A 12,013-nucleotide genomic window follows, 5' to 3' on the forward strand; every position below is an offset into this window, starting at 1 on the left:
GTGGAATAGGGAGCAGTTGAGAAGCAAGGCTAGAAAAGTTAGCCAGGGAGAAAATCATGAATGAGTTTTTATGAAACATGTTAAAGGAGGTCAGACTATCCTGAAGTTAATGAGAAGCCACTGAAGGATTTAAACATGTAACTGAAGGTTACGTGATCATGATGTTTACTGAATATAATTCTGACTACAGTATGGAAAAAGTTCAGAAAATAATCAATGTCTGGTGTGTCACACCCATAAGATGACTACTATCAAACAACAACAACAACAACAACAACAACAAAACAGAACAGAACAAGCATTGGTGGGTGAGGATGTGAAGAAACCGAAACACTTGTGCACTGTTGTTAGTAACATAAAATGTTGCAGTCACTGTAAAAAGCAGTATGATACTTCCTCAAAAAATTAAAAATAGAATTACCACATAATCCAGCAATTCCACTTCTGGATAGATACCCAGAAGAATTGAAAGAAGGATCAAAGAGATATTTGTACACCTATGTTCATAACAACATTATTTACAATATCTAAAACATGAAAGCTAGCCAAGTATCCACAGATAGGTGAGTGGGTAAACAAAATATGATACATACATACAATAGGGTACCATTCAAGCCTTAAAAGTGAAGGAAATTCTGATACATGCTAACTGAAATAAGCTAATCACAGAAAGACAAATACCACTTGATCCCACTTATATGAGGTACCTAGAATAGTCAAAATCAGAGAGACAGAAAGTAGAATAGTGGTTGCCAGGGATAGGGGGAAGAAAAAGGGAATTACTGTTTAACTGGTAGAGAGTTTCAGTTTTGCAAGATGAAAAGTGTTCTGAAAATGAATGGTGGTGATGATTGTACAACAATGTGAATGTTTTTAATATTAGTGAACTGCACACTTAAAAATGGTTAAGACGGCTGGGTACGGTGGCTCATGCCTATAATCCCAGCATGGAGGCCGAGATGGGCAAATCACAAGGGCAGGAGATTGAGATCATCCTGGGTAACAAGGTGTTTACAGTGACTCAGATTATTCCAGCCATCTTGGGTATCAGCAAGAAGAGACCTAAGGAACACTATGCTACAAAACTGCAACTTTGGTGGCATTTGAAAAGTAATTCCCACTTTTACTACTAACTCTTAATTCTCAGTAGACTAAAACTACATTTTCCCATCTTAAAAAAGAACAGTCCTTGAGACAAAATGAAACAAAGCAACCAAAACCTCTGTCCACTGCTAAAATATTTCACATCTTGTTTTTCTTCTTGTAGTTGTTTTGTACTTTTTAAAAATTTAACTTTCATTTTAAGTTCAGGTGTACATGAGCAGGTTTGTTTCATAGGTAAAATTGTGTCATGGGGATTTGTTGTACAGATTATTTCATCACCCAGGTATTAAGCCTAGTATCTATTAGTTATTTTTCCTGATCCCCTCACTCCTCCCACTTTCCAATCTTCACCCTCCAATAGGCCCCAGTGTGTGTTGTTCCCTTCTTTGTGTCCATGTGTTCTCATCATTTAGCTCCCACTTGTAAGTGAGAACATGTGGTATTTGGTTTTCTGTTTCTATGTTAGTTTGCTCAGGATAATGGCCTCCAGCTTCATCCATGTTCCTACAAAGGGCATGATCTTTTTCTTTTTCATGGCTGCATAGTATTCTATGGTGTATGTATTAGCCCGTTTTCACACTGCTATAAGGAAATGCCCGAGACTGCATATTTATAAAGAAAGAGGTTTAATTGACTTACAGTTCCGCATGGCTGGGAAGGCCTCAGGAAACTTACAATCATGTGAAATGAGCATGAGAGACCTGACCTGTGTATAGACCAATTTCTGTCAGTCAGTGAAATTGGAGTCAGTCAGTGCCTTTCCCAGGGTATTAATTAATTTCCTGGACACTTACACTCTCCGAAGACTAAACCAGGAAGAAGTTGAATCCCTGAATAGACCAATAGGAGGCTCTGAAATTGAGGCAATATTTAATAGCCTACCACCCAAAAAAAGTCCAGGACCAGACGGATTCACAGTCGAATTCTACCAGAGGTACAAGGAGGAGCTGGTACTATTCCTTCTGAAACTATTCCAATCAATAGAAAAAGAGGGAATCCTCCCTAACTCATTTTATGAGGCCAACATCATCCTGATACCAAAGCCTGGCAGAGACACAACAAAAAAAGAGAATTTTAGAGCAATATCCCTGAAGAACATTGATGCAAATTTCCTCAATAAAATACTGGCAAACCGAATCCAGCAGCACATCAAAAAGCTTATCCACCATGATCAAGTGGGCTTCATCCTTGGGATGCAAGGCTGGTTCAACATATGCAAATCAGTAAACGTAATCCAGCATATAAACAGAACCAAAGACAAAAACCACAAGATTATCTCAATAGATGCAGAAAAGGGCTTTGACAAAATTCAACAGCCCTTCATGCTAAAAACTTTCAATAAATTCGGTATGGATGGAACGTATCTCAAAATAGTAAGAGCTATTTATGACAAACCCACAGCCAATATCATACTGAATGGGCAAAAACTGGAAGCATTCCCTTTGAAAACTGGCACAAGACAGGGATGCCCTCTCTTACCACTCCTATTCAACATAGTGTTGGAAGTTCTGGCTAGGGCAATCAGGCAAGAGAAAGAAATCAAGGGTATTCAGTTAAGAAAAGAAGAAGTCAAATTGTCCCTGTTTGCAGATGACATGATTGTATATTTAGAAAACCCCATCATCTCAGCCCAAAATCTCCTTAAGCTGATAAGCAACTTCAGCAAAGTCTCAGGATACAAAATTAATACAAATTAATACAAAATTAATATGCAAAAATCACAGGCATTCTTATACACCAGTAACAGACAAACAAAGAGCCAAATCATAAATGAACTTCCATTCACAATTGCTTCAAAGAGAATAAAATACCTAGGAATCCAACTTACAAGGGATGTAAAGGACCTCTTCAAGGAGAACTACAAACCACTGTTCAGTGAAATAAAAGAGGACATAAACAAATGGCAGAACATACCATGCCTATGGATAGGAAGAATCAATATTGTGAAAATGGCCATACTGCCCAAGGTAATTTATAGACTTGATACCATTCCCATCAAGCTACCAATGACTTTCTTCACAGAATTGGAAAAAACTGCTTTAAAGTTCACATGGAACCAAAAAAGAGCCCGCATTGCCAAGACAATCCTAAGTCAAAAGAACAAAGCTGGAGGCATCATGCTACCTGACTTCAAACTATACTACAAGGCTACAGTAACCAAAACAGCATGGTACTGGTAGCAAAACAGAGATATAGACCAATGGAACAAAACAGAGCCCTCAGAAATAATACCACACATCTACAGCCATCTGATCTTTGACAAACCTGAGAAAAACAAGAAATGGGGAAAGGATTCCCTATTTAATAAATGGTGCTGGGAAAATTGGCTAGCCATAAGTAGAAAGCTGAAACTGGATCCTTTCCTTACTCCTTATACGAAAATTAATTCAAGATGGATTAGAGACTTAAATGTTAGACCTAAAACCATAGAAACCCTAGAAGAAAACCTAGGTAATATCATTCAGGACATAGGCATGGGCAAGGACTTCATGTCTAAAACACCAAAAGCAATGGCAACAAAAGCCAAAATTGACAAATGGGATCTAATTAAACTAAAGAACTTCTGCACAGCAAAAGAAACTACCATCAGAGTGAACAGGCAACCTACAGCATAGGAGAAAATTTTTGCAATCTACTCATCTGACAAAGGGCTAATATCCAGAAACTACAAAGAACTCAAACAAATTTATGAGAAAAAAACAAACAACCCCATCAAAAAGTGGGCAAAGGATATGAACAGACGTTTCTCCAAAGAAGACATGCATACAGCCAACAGATACATGAAAAAATGCTCATCATCACTGGCCATCAGAGAAATGCAAATCAAAACCACAATGAGGTACCATCTCACACCAGTTAGAATGGCAATCATTAAAAAGTCAGGAAACAACAGGTGCTAGAGAGGATGTGGAGAAATAGGAACACTTTTACACTGTTGCTGGGATTGTAAACTGGTTCAACGATTGTGGAAAACAGTGTGGCCATTCCTCAAGGATCTAGAACTAGAAATACCATGTGACCCAGCCATCCCATTACTGGGTATATACCCAAAGGATTATCAATCACGCTGCTATAAAGACACATGCACACGTATGTTTATTACAGCACTATTCACAATAGCAAAGACTTGGAATCAACTCAAATGTCCATCAGTGACAGACTGGATTAAGAAAATGTGGCACATATACACCATGGAATACTATGCAGCCATAAAAAAGGATGAGTTCGTGTCCTTTGTAGGGACATGGATGCAGCTGGAAACCATCATTCTCAGCAAACTATCACAAGAACAGAAAACCAAATACCGCATGTTCTCACTCATAGGTGGGAATTGAACAATGAGATCACTTGGACTCTGGAAGGGGAACATTATACACCGGGATCTATTATGGGGAGTGGGTAGGGGGGAGGGATGGCATTGGGAGTTATACATGATGTAAATGACGAGTTGATGGGTGCAGCACACCAACACGGCACAAGTATACATATGTAACAAACCTGCACGTTGTGCACATGTACCCTAGAACTTAAAGTACAATAAAAAAATAAAATAAAACATAATAAATTAAAAAAAGAAAAGATCAATGAATCCAGGATCTATTTTTTTGAAAATATTAATAAAATATATAGACTGCTAGCTAGACTAATAAAGAAGAAAAGAGAGAAGGTCCAAATAAATACAATCAGAAACAAGAAGGGTGGTATTAGTACTCATCACACAGTAATACAAATAACCATCAGAGAATATTATGAACACTTCTCTGCAAATAAACTAGATAATCTAGAAGAAATAAATACATTCCTGGACATGTACACCCTCCCAAGTCTGAACCAGGAAAAAATTGCTCCATCTATTTTAGTGGAAGGAACATTCTCGATACAAATTCTTTTGAGATTTTGGAAGATAAAATGAAAGTACTCCTATTTTTATAATTTGTTAGTGAGCGACTTATCTTAGGTTCAATGCCAATACGTTGATGAACTAGAATCTTTTGTATGACATTTGTATGCCAGAAAATGCTGTTACATTCCTGAAAGGGCTAGTATATTGTGATGTGAATTATATGGAACTGAAGGAGGGTCACATCTGTAATCAGAGATGAAAATATGTTGCTGGCAGTCTGATTTTCACAGTTTGCCTGTGGAGTTTGTTTTTAATAACTTGATAACCTATATGTAGTCATACTTCTCAATGAGTTTGAAATTTTGCCATGTGGGAATCCAAAAGAGGCTTATGCTAAAGGACGGCTGATGTGCCCTGATGATTTAGAATACATCAGACTCAAATGACCCAGTATTTGATAAGCTGTCTATCCCCAAGGTCAGGCTTTTCTGCTGACATTTCGGAGCCTTCCCATGAATGCAGCTAAACTTGACCATTACAAAAGAACTGAAAGTTGGTTGATCCATGTACACTTTATTTGAAGGAGAATATATTATGTTATAACTGGCTACAAAAGCCCAAGAAATTTAATTGGTTATTCTGAAACATCTCACACATTTCTTGTGATTGCTTATATGGCAGGGTGATGTTTGAAACACCATTGTAGGATAACATGGTGGTAGTCCTGGCTTTGATCTAATGCTGGATGTGTGTAGAACACACTGTAAACACCTAAGAGAAAGACTTCTTTTTTAATGGGGAAATCTTAGTTCCTTGTAGCACAACGCCCTGCATGCTGAGTACACACAACATTTTTTTAGAGAGAGAAAATACAAAATCTCTTAGTACATTCTCTCTGAATAACTTTTCCCAAATGGTGATGAGAACATAGCAAAATCATGCACAAGTTAAGTAACTGTGATAAACAGCTTCAAAAAAGTTGTGATTCAAGTAAGAACATTAGAATACGCATTGTTTCCAAGCAGAAATTGTCATCATTGAATGTATTATTGAGCCATATCTATTATAAATCTCTAAGTTTCCTGCTTTAATAAAAAAAGCCTAAGCCAAAATGCAATAAAACAAATGTAAATAAAAACATCAGATGGCCAGCTTAGGCAGAGTCAGGAAATATAAGGCTTAAGTTCAGCACCTTACTTGTCCTGTTTTGACACCTCCAAATGTGTCCTTAAGGAAATGAGAAGTTTGTTTTGAAAATATCTGCCATACGGCCTATCTGTTCCTCCTCCTGCTCTCCCAAACGATGATGATTCAAGTCTCCTTTTGAAACAAAGCTAATATTCAAATTGTTAACTACTCACTTGGGATTAAGGACTAATTTACATTCCAGTTCAAACAGAAAGAGAAGACTTGGCTGGAGCGGGGGGTTGGTGGGTGGATTGTGGTGGCGGTGGGGGGTGTTGCATGGTGGTTCATGCCTGTAATCCCAGTATTTTGGGAGGCCAAGGTGAAAGATTGCTTGAGGCCAGGAGTTTGAGACCAGCCTGGGCAATATAGGGAAACCCCGTCTCTACAAAAAATTAAAATATTAACTGGGCATGGTGGTGCTCACCTGTGGACCCAGCTACTTGGGAGACTGAGGCGGGAGGATCACTTGAGCCCAGGAGTTCAAGCCTGCAGGGAGTTATGATTATGCCACTGCACTCCAGCCTGGGCAACAGAGAACTTACCTCTGAAAACAAAACAAAAAACCCAGAAAGATGTAATTAATAAAGAGAAAATAAAGGGGTAAGAAAAACATTTTGCAATTCATTTTGAACATAAATCCTGGCTGTAAGTATTGTATTTGGAGAAGAGAAAAAAAGAGGATCCATCCTTGTAGTGCTTTAGTTTGTCCTTTTCTACCCAGACACAAATTTAATTCCAGGACATTTCCTAACCTAGAACCTACTTTCCACATTCTATCAGAGCCCAACTCTCACTTTCGCTCAATCTCCTCTTATGTAATCTATGTATATTCCTGTACTACACCTCCAGGCAACATGTTTGCATTAAAATAAGGGCCTTCTGGAAATAATGCATTTTACCAAAGGAGTCATTCAAATGGTGGGAATTTGGGGTAGTATAACAAGCCATAGAAAGATACATTTGGGAAAGTAGATCTTTCCAAATCTTTTACATGTTCCACCTGGACCCACACCAGTGTTCTTAGAATAGGGCTTCCTAAGGTATGTGTTGCAAAATATTAGTACTTGGAATTGCTGTATATGAGAATGAATTTGCATAATCAATAAAATGCTTGGTGCCTAGTATTCCATGGTGTATATGTGATACTAGGCACCAAGCATTTTATGTTCATGTCCTTTGTAGGGACGTGGATGCAGCTAGAAACCATCATTCTCCACAAACTATCGCAAGAACAGAAAACCAAACACTGCATGTTCTCACTCATAGGTAGGAATTGAACAATGAGATCACTTGGACACAGGAAGGGGAACATCACACACCAGGGCCTATTGTGGGGAGAGGGGAGGAGGTACGGATAGCATTAGGAGATATACCTAATGTAAATGACGAGTTAATGGGTGCAGCACACCAACATGGCACATGTATACATATGTAACAAACCTGCATGTTGTGCACATGTACCCTAGAACTTAAAGTATAATTTTAAAAAAATGCTTGGTGCCATGCTGTCCCCTTGGAGGGTCACAAGGACAAAGCAAAGGTGCTAAGAAATCCTGTAGTAACTGTTAGGGTTAGGGAATTTACTTCACTTCCAAACTAACAAGATAATCTGTCACCTTTTCATGGATGCTGGCAGAAGACACGAGATTCCTGGGTCAGAAATAAAGAATATGATGATGGCACAGCATGTAGCATGAGCATCATGCTTATCTTGATTCTCCTTGCCTTCTAAGACCCACAAGGAGGTATAGAGGGGACCCACTGGATGCTGTTCATGCAATGGGTTTATGTTGCAGCCAGGGAATTCACCTTTAAGCTTGGGGAATCCAACTCTTTTTTTAGCAAGCCCGCTTTTATCCCAGAGAGAGATTTTACCTCATTATTCACTGTAATGGTTACCCACTGCCAATACATCCATGATACATGTGCTAGGAAAAGAGTGATCCGGGTCTTACAATGGTGCCATAGCTGGCAAGAATATACAGGGGTGCTCTGGAACCATATGAGATTTCTTCTCCTAACAGTAACAAAACGTACTTACTGTTATTTGATCCAGAAATTCCCAGTATGTTTGACTAGACAACAACATTCAGTGGAACATATTTTGAGAAAGTCAATTTCCATTTGTTTACAGTTTTGGACTTCACACAGTGGAAATGGGTCAGGGTTTTTGACTTTAGGTTCCTCCATGTTTTATTTTTCATTTTTTAAAAATGTTATTAATATAAGGGAGAGTTTTTCAAACACGGGACCAGACAGGCAATTTTTTCCAGGATTTATACTTCTTCCCAGTTTGTCTTTGAACCAAGTGTGGATCTCATATATGCTTTTTGTTTTCCAGTCAATATTTAAGATAATCACTTACAAGACCAAATAAAAACGATTGCAGAATTTTCTGTCATTGATTACAATTCTAGTTTTATCATTTAGGCTTCTATTGAGTGGAATCTCCACTGGAATTTTAAGTAACACCCCTGTTGCAGAAGCTCTGTTTCATTCTGCCTGGCCTTTCTCTTTCTCCTAATATGAAGAATCTCCAAAAATATAACTCCTTTAACCAATTCCAGAGAGCATTCCTTTAGAGTAAAGAAGATAATTATATATCTTAGTTGTATGATTTCATTCATCCCTTGGCCACATTTTTCATCTTTCTCCTAAACCTTGATCATACCTCTCTACCCTTTCATCCTGACCTCTTCTGACTGTGGAGAATTCTTCTGGAAGTCATTCTTTGTGTTTCCACCTCCCTCTCTTTCCCCTCAATTTTTGTGGGCCTGGGTGCTATTTTAATTAGATTACCATGTAGACTTGCATTTTCTTATCTGTTGAATTCACTCCAGCAATATGCAACTGATGGCTGCTGTTCTCTTGTTCCTTTCCTCAAACTTTATCTTTCTTTAATAGATTCATAATATTTGCACATATTTGCGGGGTGCATGTGATATTTTGATGCATGCATGCAATGTGTAATGACTAAATCAGGGTAATTGAGATATCCATCACCTGTAACATTTATCTTTTCTGTATGTTGGGAACATTCCAATTCTTTTCCTTTAACTATTTTAAATGATATGATAAATTATGGCTCAAGCTTTATCTTGATCATTTACAGCTTAATTGTCACCCATATCTTCATAATTGTTAGAATGTCTCTAAATAGCAGACTTTTCAACCTCCTTTTAAAATTGTAATCCTATGACCTTCTTTTTGTTGTTAAGTCTTGCAACAAAAAGATGTAAAGATGAAAAGGCACGAGTTGGTCTTTCAAATCTTGTACTCATACACCCAGTCAAACATAGCATTAGATTTTTCCTTTTGACTTTAATTAACTAAAATATTTATCTTCTATCAAAAATTCAAATTTTGGTATATAAAGATACTTACTTTTACTTTTATTTTTATTTTGTATTATAAATGATTGTTCTCAGATCTCTCTGTAACAGTATTTCACATATTCAATAGAACTGTGTTTAACTGCAGTTCCAATATTAATTTGAAATTAAGGGTGGTAAACATCCTTGAAATTAAGGGTGGTAAACATCTGTTTGCTTATCTTATAACTCTGAAAGTGGAAGCTGAATCAAACATGTGTGATAAATCATTATCCATGAATCAGTCTTACATGTGGTAAGACTGAGTGTTGTTTTTCCCTAGATCATTGTAGGGTGCTGGAATTTTTCAAAATGACTACATACCTATATTGCAGTCATTTAACCTGATTCTTCTTTGCCATTTCCTCGTTAGGAAATTGGCCTACATCTAAATGCATAGCTGGTTTGTGTTTAGAAACCTCGCATTTCTATACAAATGATCAAGCTGGTCATACAGCCAGGCAAACACATTTCTTTCAGTACAGGAGGTGCCCCAGTGACTTGAGGGAATTAGTTTCTCTGAATATCTCATCAAATAGCAGAAAGATAAAGGACCCTTGGAACTATCCAGGTGGAGACTTTTTAAAACAAGATTGGCCGCTCTGGTCTCATGCCACATGTTCAGTTAGTTTTCAGGAAATTTATTATTTGGAAGCAGCTAAAACTTACAGGGCCTCAGTAAATTTCTGCTTTTATATTTTCATGGGAAAGTTTATTTTTAGTTCTGATTTTTCTGACCCACCGCCACCCTCCAAAAACACATTCTTGTTCTAGAAATAGGAAACTAAAGTAATCAGAGGGAGGGAAGACTTTTCAGGTGAAGATAAAATTCTCCCCCACCCCTCATAAACTAGAATGATTTAGTACCAAGAAAGATGAAAAGAATGAGTCCATGAAAGCACTAGGACAGAGCTAGGATGAATAATTCCACTGACTACTTTGTGCTACTCCAGGTACACAGATCAGAGACAAAAATATCTGCCCTCATGGAGCATATACTTTAGTGGAGGGAGACAGACAATAAACTATGAAAGTGTATTGATATAGTTTGACTCTGCGTCGCCACCCAAATCTCATCTTGAATTGTACTCCCATAATTCCAATGTGTTGTGGGAGGGGAGGGACCCTGTGGGAGATAATTTGAATCCTGGGGGCAGTTTCCCCCATACTGTTCTTGTGGTGGTGAATAAGTCTCACAAAATCTTATGGTTTATCAAGGGTTTCCACTTTTGCATCTGTCTCATTTTCAGAAAGGCAAGGTGAGGGAGGCAGCTGATATAAGGCTGATATGGTTTGACTGTGTCCTCACCCAAATCTCATCTTGAATTATAGCTCCCATAATTCCCACATGTCATCAGAGGGACCCTGTGGGAGGTAATTGAATCATGGGGGCAGGCCTTTCCCATGCTGTTCTAGTGATAGTGCATAAATCTCTCGAGATCTGATGGTTTTATAAAGGGGAGTTCCCCTACACAAGCTCCCTTGCCTGTTGCCATATTGGATATGCCTTTACTCTCCTTCGCCTTCTGCCATGATCGTGATGCCTCCCCAGCCATGTGGAACTGTGAGTCCATTAAACCTCTTTTTCTTTATAAATTACCCAGTCTCTGGTATGTCTTTATTAGTAGTGTGAGAACGGACTAATACAAAGACCTTATAGGACATTGTAAGAGTGTAGTGTAAGAACATCGTCCCTGCATTCACGGAGTTTATAATAGAGTACAGGAGAAAATAAACAACAATGATAAGATGAGATGCCTATTAAAATTAGGAAAATACATGATGCTATGGAGTCATAGAGTGCTGGGTACTAATGTGCCCTAGGGAACTCCTTCTATTAAGAAATAATGTTCTCACTGAGATCTACGGCGTGAACCAGAGTTAGATAGATGGAGGTGTGGTGACCGGGCCTACGGAAGAAGAGCAAATTGCAACTGCTGCTGGAGCACAAGCAGGATCAGGAAAAATAAACAATCCTGATGTGAACATACTAGGAACTGGAAAGAAATCTTATGACCAAGGTTAAACAAGTGGGATAGTAGTTATTGCAAGATGAAGCTCTAGAAGTGGGGGACAGCTAGATTCTAAAAAAGCCTCGTAGGCTACAAAAGAGTGTGGATTTTACTTGAAGGCACTAGGGAGCCATAGAAGATTGTAAATGGATGGGGGGTGCATTACATGTTCAGGTCTATCTTTCTGAAAGATCACTCTAGATGAAGAGAGCAGATTGAGACGAGCAAGCTGTGTGAAAGGGGCAACAGTTAACCCACTTGTGCAGTACTGCAGGGAAGAGGTAATGGTGCTGTTGGACTTTACTGGTAGCAGTGGGAATGGAAAGACATGGACACATTTGAGACATTTAGGGATTACAATAGATAGGACTGGGTGATTGATTGGGATGCGAAGTTACTGGTACAGAAGGTTAAAATAGAAAGAAGGATCAAAGACATCATTCAAGTTTCTGGCTTGGACCGCTTGATGGATGGCTGGTGCCATTGACTATAAA

Source organism: Chlorocebus sabaeus, chromosome 10, assembly GCF_047675955.1.
Source record: "Chlorocebus sabaeus isolate Y175 chromosome 10, mChlSab1.0.hap1, whole genome shotgun sequence".
Classification (NCBI taxonomy): Eukaryota; Metazoa; Chordata; class Mammalia; order Primates; family Cercopithecidae; genus Chlorocebus; species Chlorocebus sabaeus.